Below are 11,178 nucleotides of genomic sequence, written 5' to 3' on the forward strand. Positions count from 1 at the left end.
CATTGTACTCGACGGACAATTGTCTACTACACTTCCGTTCACACAGCACGGGGCTCCCGTGAATGAGATTATCGAATGAGGTTGGCAATCTTGTAAATAAGCAAACTCTGTGTGTGTGAACGCAACCGTATTAATGCTGCCTTCACGCGCAATCGGAATTATGGCAAATACGAGTTTCCTAGTAGGAAATTAGACATGAAATTAGACACATCATATTTACTTATGGGGAACTCTGTACTGAGTTTCCAAGTTAGGTGTGCTTTAAACGTGGGAGAACGATTGCTCCTTTGACTGGTATTCTTATTTGTTTTTTCCACAACAGCTGCATCATATGGTCTTGTCATTAAAGTAGTGCATATTAAATATATGAATAACCATTTGATACATATTTTATGTTTTATACACAGTGAAAATAGACAGTATTTGACCAAAATTCAAGATTCGGAGGAAAGCTTACTAGATGTTGTGGTGAATTTTTATATGGTTGTCAACGAATGGGATGCTTCATTTTATACAAAATTAAATATCTTCAATACATTTTGGCTTTAATAAGATTTACTCCCAAAAATAGGCAAGAATAAACATGGTGTCCTCCATGATTCCTATTCTTTCCGACAACAAAGCATTTGAACGTGACAAGCTCGTAATCACGACTTCAGAAGTGGGAAGTAGTAAATTTCCAATAGTTTGTGAAGGGCAGCTCTCAAATACAGGACTCGCAACCGTTCTGCTGCGGTGTGAACATTAGTGTGTGAACATTAAAGCCTATAGACAATTCTTATTTTTATGGAATATTGCAGTATTTATTATAAATGGTTTATCTTTTTTTTTTTATTAATGTGCCCTTGTATGATCATTAATCAAAATAACTTCCCCTCCCTCTTGCAATGGTATCTCTTTTCTGATGATGTGCTACTGGCACGAGAGCGGGACAACCTGTCACTCACATGGGATCGCAGCACTACCAAATGACACCGATCCAATCCTTTCCCAAAGGACAAAATTAAGGCACCATCCCAAAAAAAATTCTCGAAAAGCCGTTTCACTCGGAAATACATTACAATAGAAAAGACTATCTAACTTCTGTTTCATGGTGACTTTAAGATGATCCAAAGAGCATCTTGAGCAGAAGCAAGAAAGCAGAGTCACATGATCAATGTCACAAATGTTCTTATTGGATTAGTGGCCAAGAAATTTCTTAATTTACATCATAATGTTTCGTTGTTTACAGTTTTACATTTGAAATCCAGCTTTTTAATGTGTTCTCAGTCTTTTGTACCACACTTTAGATTTAGAAATACAGTAGTCGTGATAGTTATACAGTAAATGCTATCATTCAGACATGTGTATGCAACCTTAAGAACTGAGGCCATTATGATATTTCCGGTGTCCTTGGTTAATGACACCAAACAAAAGGACATATGTGTACGGATCCAGAGCCAGGATAACTAATATTTCCTCATCAAAGAGCAAAGCAATCGCTCTCCACAGCAGAGCCCAAGGCGGGCCATGTCGAGGTCCTAATGAGATGTTTAGAGACACGGCTGGCTAATGGAACATTCTGGAGTTTGCCTCCTTAACTCCAGAGCCCTCTACCTGAGGAGACAAAGGACGTTGTGTCTACCAGGGGAAGAGCTGAATTTCAGATAATCTGTGTCATTCATATTATGCTTCCTGACACAAATGATCAGATAATTCACATCTGAAGTGAATTAACATCTGTTGTTTGAATGGGGCTAATGTCTAGCAATTCATCAATTTCACAGGCTAATATTGCTGACCAGAGATTCACGTAACATGCCCAGATTTAGGCATGAGAAGACGGTTTAGAGCAATGCTTGGCGCTCTGCAGTGTGTTCTTGCACTAACAGTGCTGTCAAAATTAGAAATGGATATAATAAGTGTTTGTGGTGCATTAAAGAGATAGTTCACCCTAAACTGAAAATCAGACATTTGTTCGAAACATGTATGACTTTCTTTCATCTGAGGAATACAAAAGATGATATTATAAATCAGAAGTCCAAAAGAGGTCCACTGTAATTTGAAAAGTCCCCAGTGACTTCCCCAATGTTCCACAAAAGAAAGTCATAGAGGTTTGGAACAACATGAGGGTGACTTTTAAATAAAGTGTTTAGAAATACTTAGTTTAAACTCTCCCCAAACTAAATAACACCCCAAAGATAATGGGGGGAATCCTGCATATATCGATTTGTGCTTTCAACAAAATGTATTATTGCATGAGTTTAGCATACTGGAAAACCAAGATTGCACAGAAAGGATATAAAACAAATCAATAGCAGATTATCAAAACAGTAATGATCAAGCCTGTAAATTATACACTCCTTAATACAATAGTGTAACCATATCCAAACACACAAGTTCTATGAAATTTTCATGGATGTCTAAACCTATACATCCTCTTCAGACTTTGCATGAGTCACCCAAGGGGGCTTGACGCTGGGAGAAAAAAAAAAAACCTATGCTATAAATTCCTGGGAGATTATAATTGCACAATGTACAGTGGCCTTATGCGATATTTAGACACTTTAGTCACACTTTATGAATGTCATTGCATTTGATAACAAAACATGTGTGGCTTTTCTTCTCAGAGCTAACTTCATCTTTATTCACTTTTCAGGTCTCAAGGTGATTTTACAGTGGAAATATGAAGTCAGTTCCCTTCAAATTCACACAGGTATTCTTGTGGAATAACCACAGGTGAAGTTTATCATATGGTCATGTTCAGCTATGGAGGTGTTTTGACAACATGAAAATGTCTACACCTTTTTATCAGGATTTTGAGTGGTACATTGCCAAGGGACTGTCCATCATTTTCTCATTCTCATGACTTTGTTTTATGCCGAGGAAGACCAGAGAAGATATTTTAAAGAGACTGTTTTGGTTCATACAATGAAAGTGAATGGAGTCTGGAACAACACTAGACCCCACTGACTGCCGTTGTATGAAAGAAAGAAAAAACTGAAGTATTTTCTTGTGTTCCACTGAAGAAAGAAAGTCATGAGTAAATGATGACAAAATTCTTCATTTTTGGGTGAACGCTCCCAAAAAACATCTTGGGGCCACTGTACATGTACATACACACAGAAGGTCAGGGGTAAAGGGAGCATTCTATCAGTATGTGATCGTCATGATTTCCTCAGTGCCACATTTAATGCATGTTAATCTGTTTTCCCATCCAAGGATCCATGACAATCGAAGCGATGAGCTCTGCACCTCTTCGTTCTCACTTTGCTGAAACGCTTCACCAAAAAATCTCAGCACCGCCACTAAGTCCTCCTACTGCAGAAGAGAGAAGTGAAAGATTACTGCGTTTGGCTCATTAAGAATGTTTTATTTTGTCTGCAATTTCCCCCCCCTTCTATTGTCTCTCCACCCTCTCAGCACAAGTCTCGGCGGAGTCACAGCCCTGGGAGCACCGCGGCGACGGAATAAATGCAGAAAATGAACTGGAAGAAAACAAGGAGGCGAGAAAAACGGCACGGCTGGCCGACGGTGGCCGAAAACTCAAAGGAGAGGAGGGTATGATTAAATCAAGCTTAATTCTATTTTGATAATTGTCTGCGTACGCGGCCGCATTTCGCCGTGGGGATGTTGTGACTTGTGTACGAGACTGACAATGAAGTCGGCAACAACAGCTGCTCGGTGCCGGCTAGCTCGTGTACCTTGCCGCTCAAGTCTTGTCAGTCACATTTTCCCTAATTAACTAACATCTGCTTTCCATTTTCAGTTACACTGCATCGCCAGCTTGCCTCATCTGAATCCCTGACTCCTGACCTCCCCTGAGGAAGGTGCTCACTGTCAGAAGAACCCCCGGCATCCTACCGCCACAGAAAGGTGATTCCTTTAAAGCACCAGAAACGGATGAAGGAGCAAGTGGGGGCTGCGCGAGGCGGGCAGACGGGGAGGGGAGCTGTCGCTTGTGTCAGGTTAACCTCAGAGACACATCCGGAGCTCAGCATCTGGGAGACGGAGGGGAGAGAGAGGCACCGTCGCTCCATTTGGCGCAAGTGAGTTTGGCATTAAGCATCATGCAATGGCTTTCATCAGCTTTTTTCTTTCTTTCTCTCTCTCTCTCTCTCTCTCTCTCTTTCTTCCTTTCTCACCTCCACTCCTTCCCCCAAAATAAAAAAAAAAAGGCTAAAACGCCAAACTTTGTGCACTGTCAGTCCCACGGGCTGTGCTTATTCCCAGATTTATGTTAGTAGCGTTGCAGAGTTAAGTGTTAAAGAGAGAGAGAGAGGAAGAGAGAAAGAGAGAGAGCTTTGCATGCAGAAAGGAAGGAGATGATACTGATGTTTGTGCAGCACATGTGTTAAGTCACTCACACACACCACAATAACACCTGAAATCGCGGCAGCTGGTGCTGTTAAACATGCATTCTCTTGTTCCAGTTTCACCTCTGCAGCAACAGATAGCAACAAAAGTCCTATAGAGGTCTTTAAGGTAACCAATTATGATGTCTTCAGCTTTTTGATATTATATTTTTTATTAGATAGTTTTAGTTCAATTAATGTATAATATGCACAAGTTCCTGTTTATTAAGTAGGTCCTGTACACCTTTTGTGTAGGAGAAAATAAAGCCACTCTCTGGCGTTACTTGTTGACTGTGTGGACATGCGCTATAAATGATCATTATTATTTCTTAAGATTTATTTTCTAGGGTTTTTACTCTTGATCACAAACCTCATGATTTGTGTGGAAATGCAACAAATCTCCCAGGTTTAGAAAAAAAAAGGGTAAATGATTACATAAAAAAAAAAAAAAAAAAAATAACAGATGGGCCTGCCTAAAAAAATATGATTTTCTACAAATGATTGCATTCTCTCCCCTTTGGTGTGAAAAGTAGACTCAAGAACACTTTTAAATAATTTGTTCAATTTGTTCCACAGCCAAAGAAAAGCGGCTTGGTGGAAATTCAGATTCATTAAAACTTAATTAATATGCATCATTATGTAAATGAGGTTGCAGTTAATGAGTTCTTAAAAGAAGCCTTCCTTAATTAGTTCACTTTTTAATGGCATCATCATTTATCTTTTTTCTTTGAAGCAGAATGACGCGAGGACCTCGCCGTTCCCGAAAGTGCTAAAATTTTCCATTTTTTAATTATTCTTATTTCCTTAATTTTTATATGATTAAGAATGCATTTAGGGAAGTAAATAAATGAGAAAAACTTAGACCTTTTTTTTTACAGACTCACTTATTTCCATTAAAACAGAGTCTCTCTAGATGCCGGAGTGTTTAAAAAGTTAAAGGGAAAGCATCTTTTTACAAAACAATCAAGGCTGTCTCACAATTACCTCCCTGGCTTTTGCAAGTGGCTTCATTTCCACTAAATCTGAGCAGCCTCTTAATTGCTCTCTCCAGTTGGGCTGTAGTATATATTACCACACTCCATTACTATTTATGGAGCCTGAGAATCATATTGCAAATATGAAGATGACTGTGGTCATTTCCTTCTGCATTCATTCTCTCATTTATTCATTTACATATTCAATCACTTCATTTTTTTTTCTTTCTTTTTTGTTTGATAAACGATTCACCTCACCTGATGGGTTTGTGAAACTAAATGAACTTAACATAATTTAGAAAATCATGTTTATCTGGCACAACCATATATATATATATATATATATATATATATATATATATATATAGAAGGTGTTTGAATTTTTATATGAAAAGTATGCAGCGCATTTAATTTGTCTTCTCTGCGACTTTGTGACCCAGGTGAGGTGGAGATCAGCGTCTGTTGTATAAGTTGTATAATAAAAACCTTGCTATAAAGCATATAAAGCAATTGCGAGTAGGACGATTTTACATTTATTCTCACAGGCAAGATAGTGCTTAAACTATATGATTTGAAGACTGTGTCTGTGTGTGTGTGTGTTTGTAAAGGTAGAGAGGGTGTGTGTGGAGGGGGAGACACAGTGTTTTTATGTTCCCGCTCACTAACCATCACTCTGCTCCTAATTGATAACCACTGGCATTTGATCAGGCGGTCTTCAAACAAGGAATCTATCTTTGTATTTTGTATAAGAAGACCATCTGTTGTTGCAGAACTCTACATTCATTAAATTTAATTTCTCAACTCAGGAATACAATTTTAATTGTCCATTGTTACTGAAGGATTTTCCCAATCATCCCTCCCTGGTTCTTTTTCCCCCCAGGGTGGTATTTGGGGGTTGTTGCGGAACAGTTTGGTGTTTGTTTGTTTACTAGTACTTGTCGATGTGACCTGGCCATTTTTCAAAAGTGAAACTGACATGTGTGTGTGTGTGTATATATATACATACACATACACGTCAGTTTCTCTTTTCAAAAATGGCCAGGTCACATCGCCAAGTACTAATTAACAAATAAACACCAACCAAATTCTATAATATAGATTAATATACATTAACCAAATATACAGTATATACAGATATATATATATATATAAAATTGTGTATATTATATTTTTAATGGTCTTGCAGAAAGTCAATTGAAGCAAGTAAAATGAGAACATAAAAGTAGTGTATAAAAGTAGTGTATAATTAGGAAATAGAAATGTAGAGTGTATTTGGACCCATTTCTTGCAGGTTGTTATTGGACATTTTTGAGCAGTGAATCGTTTGGCATTTGGTGTTCTGTGAGGAGCGACGGTGGGCATGTGTTAACTACACACAGGACACTCGAGCGAAAACCAGACGCCCACCGAATCCTTCAATCTGTCATTTCCTCTCGCAGCTCCCGAGCAAGATAAAAATAAAGCGAGCACAAAACACTTCTCTCTTATTACTCTTTCAAAATAATGCTCTTCACACTTTAGTTCACTTCTTGGTAGCCTTTACTTGGAAAACATGTTGCAGTGAGCATATTGTTTGGAAAATAAGTAGGCCTAATTTATTTTTTTATGCGCCATGGGTGTTCAGCAAATGATCTATGATCAGTATCAAAATTCAAGAAACGGTTGTATTAGGAATCTGGCTTGCCTATAAATTATTCATATATTTCTTGAACAGTTTTTAAAAATTATTTGTTTTATAATGAATCCCCAACCAAAAAGCATAACAATTATAATACAGTGATGAAACAATTTCAGAAATGAAAACATTTTAGTTTAGTAATACAGTGCGGAAATGATATATTTGGCTTTAAAAATCTTTATTCTTTTCCATCGAGATGTTAATTAAAAATTATGCTTATGAACCAAATCAATGTTTATGATGTATATTAATTATTTTTTTTTCACTGTGGCAGGTGTAACAGCTGTTGGTCATTATATGAACCGAGGAGAGAGAGAGAAAAAAAAAGCATTCCTGGTGCTTTTTTTCTGTAGAAGTGAGACTTCTTTTCCCCCCGTCCGACCTGTGAGAGGAAAGTAAACTGCTGGTTTATTTGGGTTCCGGTGCTTAAATAGAAGGTTTTTGACACACGGTAGCCTGGGGTTTGATCGCATGATTCGTTGGGGTTTTTGTAAGACAATGATCGGTGCTGCTTGATACAAGCATTTTGCATTAACAGTTAACTATGCATGAGTGTAAAACCCTTGTGGTTTCTTAGACCACTATGAATAAAGGATGCATGCCTTGCAAAATTTAGCTTAATAGAGTCACCAAAATGAAGTGGAGAGTTTTGGTAGTGAACTATGACTCTAGAGACTGGAGGTGTACAACTTAAGACGTGATGTGCGCCGTACGGAGAGGCGGCGTATAAACGCACGAACACGGTTCTCAGAATCAGAGAGCACTTCCTGTCAAGTATTTCTGATATACAAGAATTGTACTTGCACTGACTTGACCCAGCAAGATTTCAGTTAACAGATTTTCATGCCAATAGTGCAGCAATAATATAGTGAAAATCAATGATAAATCTGAATTCAATTTTGCTCAGTCAGTTCAATGAACTGTTTTAAGTGTGTTGGTTTTGTAAACTTAATTCAGAAGTCAAGTGATAGCATCACTTGTAAAGCATACATAAATACAGAAATTGTTGTCATTAAATACATAAAATTCAATAAAGTGCTTTGTTCATTATGAAATGTTTTTCTTTTTCATAAAACGTGTGAAATAAACAGGTCGTTTTTAAATTGTGTACGTGTTATTTATACCCCATTTTTCCATGTGCACATTAACAGTGATTATAATGTTAAAAAAAAAATACAATATTGATACATTTATATTTACTACATTCAAATGATCTTTGCAAAAAAAGAACTTTCAAAGTCACAATTATCATAGCACTTTATTTAGATGAGAAGTATTCTAGAGTCAGTTCTCAAAGAAAATCTAATTTATTTTAAAGCAAATCCACACGTGATGAATTATTTAAAGCAACTGGGATTGCAATGCCATCAAATCGCAGAAAACAAAGCTTTACGCCGTGCTCAAAGATTTCTGTTTGAGGAGCAGAGAATGGAGAAAGAGATGTTTAATGCTAAACACAGAGGGAGAGAGGGAGGGCGAGAGAGATATCTCAAACTGCTTATGCAAAAATAATTGGTAACCTCCATGTACAGTTCTGCACTATTATTCAAATCTCGCCTTTGTTGGCCTTGTTTACAGGATGTTAACTGGCGCATTTTCACCCCCAGAGTGGACCCCTATTTTTCTCTCACACACAGTCTATTCTCACAGCTGTTTGATTTCCAACTGCCAAATGCAGTTTATTTCTGCCTTTGTTTTTGTTTTTGTTTTGTCTTTCTGATTTGCGCCAAGTTCTCAAAGTTATCTTCAAAACTAAACATGTTCCCTTACAACTAGGGCTGTCAGTTGATTAAAACTTTTAATGTAATTAATTACAAGATATGACAATTAATTCATGTAATTAATCACAATTAATTGCAAGTATCAATATTTGGAGGCAAAAGCCTTCAAATGAAGATCATTTAAAGATAAATTGTTGTGGCAGACAAATAAATCATTGAGCAGAGATTATAAAAAGTGGCTTTAGAAGTTTTTTATTATTATTATTGATTTCATTTTGCATAGACTTGTATTCTCTCTGCACTATATTGTTGATATCTTTGGTCATTGTGTTTTTTTTCAGCATCTCACGGCATTAGCGCAGTGTTTTAAGATTCGGTTGTCCACTGTGAAAAAAACACCGTTTCGTCATCTGTAATTGATTGCAAATATACATCCTGTTTGAACGATGCTACTCATTTTGTGCATGCTTTTGGCAAGTGTGGTTTGGCGGGGTACGTTGGCTGTAGTTGCCAGAAAACTTGCAAAAAAACATGAAGGTGGCAAAATTGCTTTGATGGTAAGATGGTAGTCTTTGTATTATAATTTGTATAAGAAATGTTCTATTTGTGCAAGCTCCTCTCCTTGTTGAACTTTGAAAAGTGTTAAAGAAATTAAATGTTTTATCATCATTAACACATAAAAATAACAGCCCTACTTCCCACTAAAAACAATATTTACAATAAAAGCACAAGTTATTCATAAAAAAAAAAAAAAAATTGTAGAAATTTTAATGGGTTTCAAATTTCTGTTGTGAAATATCAATATTAACCTTTTTAAAAATTCACTTTCATCCAAATCATCTTAAAAAACAAAAAAACAAAAGCACAGATGACCTATTTATGAATGTTCATGTACTTTTGCTTCTCTGAATGTTGCCGGGATGTTGTGTGTACAGTATCTGTGTCACTGCCAGGTATGAGAACAAGATAAAATCGCTGTCATTCGGTAAGCAGGTATGCAAAGAACACTCACACACACACAAAACAAGCTATAAATACGAATGTGGTGTAGCAGGTAAAGTTTGGCGGTGTTCTCGCCCACTCTTCCTCAGCTGGAAGCAGCGGAGTAAGAAGAGGAGGGGTGGCAGCGGGAAGTTCCTGCCATCCAGCGCTCCGAACCTGTGGGTTTGTGCCGGGCTGAGCACAGGTGGGCGCACCTCCACGCTCATGCGGCGTCGGAGATGCGTTCGGAGGGGGAACCAGCTCAGGCAGCCTGGGCCGCTCACGCAGGAAACAGCAGAGGAAGCCACAGGGCAGGCAGCAGAGTTTCAACACCATGTGTGCACATAAGCAAACACGCAAACGCACCCTTCTCAGGGAAACAGTGCCTTAGAAGTCACATCAGACTGTCTGACAACACTGTCCCAATTAGGATGCCCCATAAACAAGGGGAAGTGGTGCCTCTCTTGGGACCAACCTCACCCCCACTTCCATCCCTTTCCCCTCTCCACTAAAACATGCCATGGATTGCAGGATGCCACTGTATATCAAGCGCTCTAAAGTGCCAAAGCCATCTATGATAGCACAAGGTGTCGCTTAGGGAAAGTGCACTTCCCCACAGAATATGTGCTTCTTGGAGTGGAGTGGAAAACTTTGTGAGTCTGAGTTACTTGCTCTAGCTATAACCCTGCCAATTATCACTGGCTTCTGTGTGAACTTTAAAGCCTGGTGAAAATCTAAAAGTGATTATGGAAACGCCGCAGATTTGAATGGAGACGGTGAGATGCATGTACATTGGTTCTTTAGCTTAAGCGCAGGGTAGGTGATTTGTTCCAGAAACATTTTTTGTTATGGTGGTTGAAAGTCTCTTCACATCCTGATAACAATCACTAAGTTAGGTGGTCTAAATGTATTTCTATGTATATATCTCGTCTGTGGTAGGCATCCAATCATTGATACGATGCCCTACCTCCCTGTCAATGTATGTATTTCCATACCTCACACGTCATCAGCATGTTTCACGCTATGCAGAGTTAGACAGACGTCAGTCACCGAGCATCGATTCGCAACCAGAATAGCAGCCACCTTTTACAGTTCCTCCTGAACCAAAACATTGAGCTTATACTGTGTTCAAGCCATAACTACCGTAATTTGTAAGAGATAGAAACCTGTGATGTTATACTCGGGCGGTTCGTGACTCAAATTTATGCGTTTTACTATCAATGCCGAAATGAATCTGCAGTAGTCAGGTGATACAGGTCAGTTCTTTTTAAGTTGTTTACGTTAATTATTATTGTAATGTTATATGCTTTGAGACATGAGGTAATTTAACACCGTCTTTCGTGACGCTTTTGTTTGCTCCCTGCTGTGGACGTTCATGTGTTTTGGAGGAGGTGTGGTTTTGGAGACGCTCTGAAGGGAGGGTGGGATCTTACGCTTTCAAAGCTAGCTCGCTATTGCTAGCCTCTCCGAAAATCGCCTACCTTACCTTT

The 11,178-nt window shown here is 38.2% G+C and overlaps 1 long non-coding RNA gene across 1 annotated transcript; it reads left to right on the forward strand.

Annotated features, from left to right (window-relative positions):
- Nucleotides 1-3,195: 3,195 nt before the first annotated feature.
- Nucleotides 3,196-9,441, forward strand: LOC307148324. The gene is made up of 3 exons (XR_013819433.1): nucleotides 3,196-3,540; nucleotides 3,749-4,028; nucleotides 7,261-9,441. It is a non-coding gene; the product is annotated as an uncharacterized lncRNA (long non-coding RNA).
- The last annotated feature ends 1,737 nt before the right edge of the window (nucleotides 9,442-11,178 follow it).

This window comes from Squalius cephalus (assembly GCF_949319135.1).
Source record: "Squalius cephalus genome assembly, chromosome: 20".
Lineage (NCBI taxonomy): Eukaryota > Metazoa > Chordata > Actinopteri > Cypriniformes > Leuciscidae > Squalius > Squalius cephalus.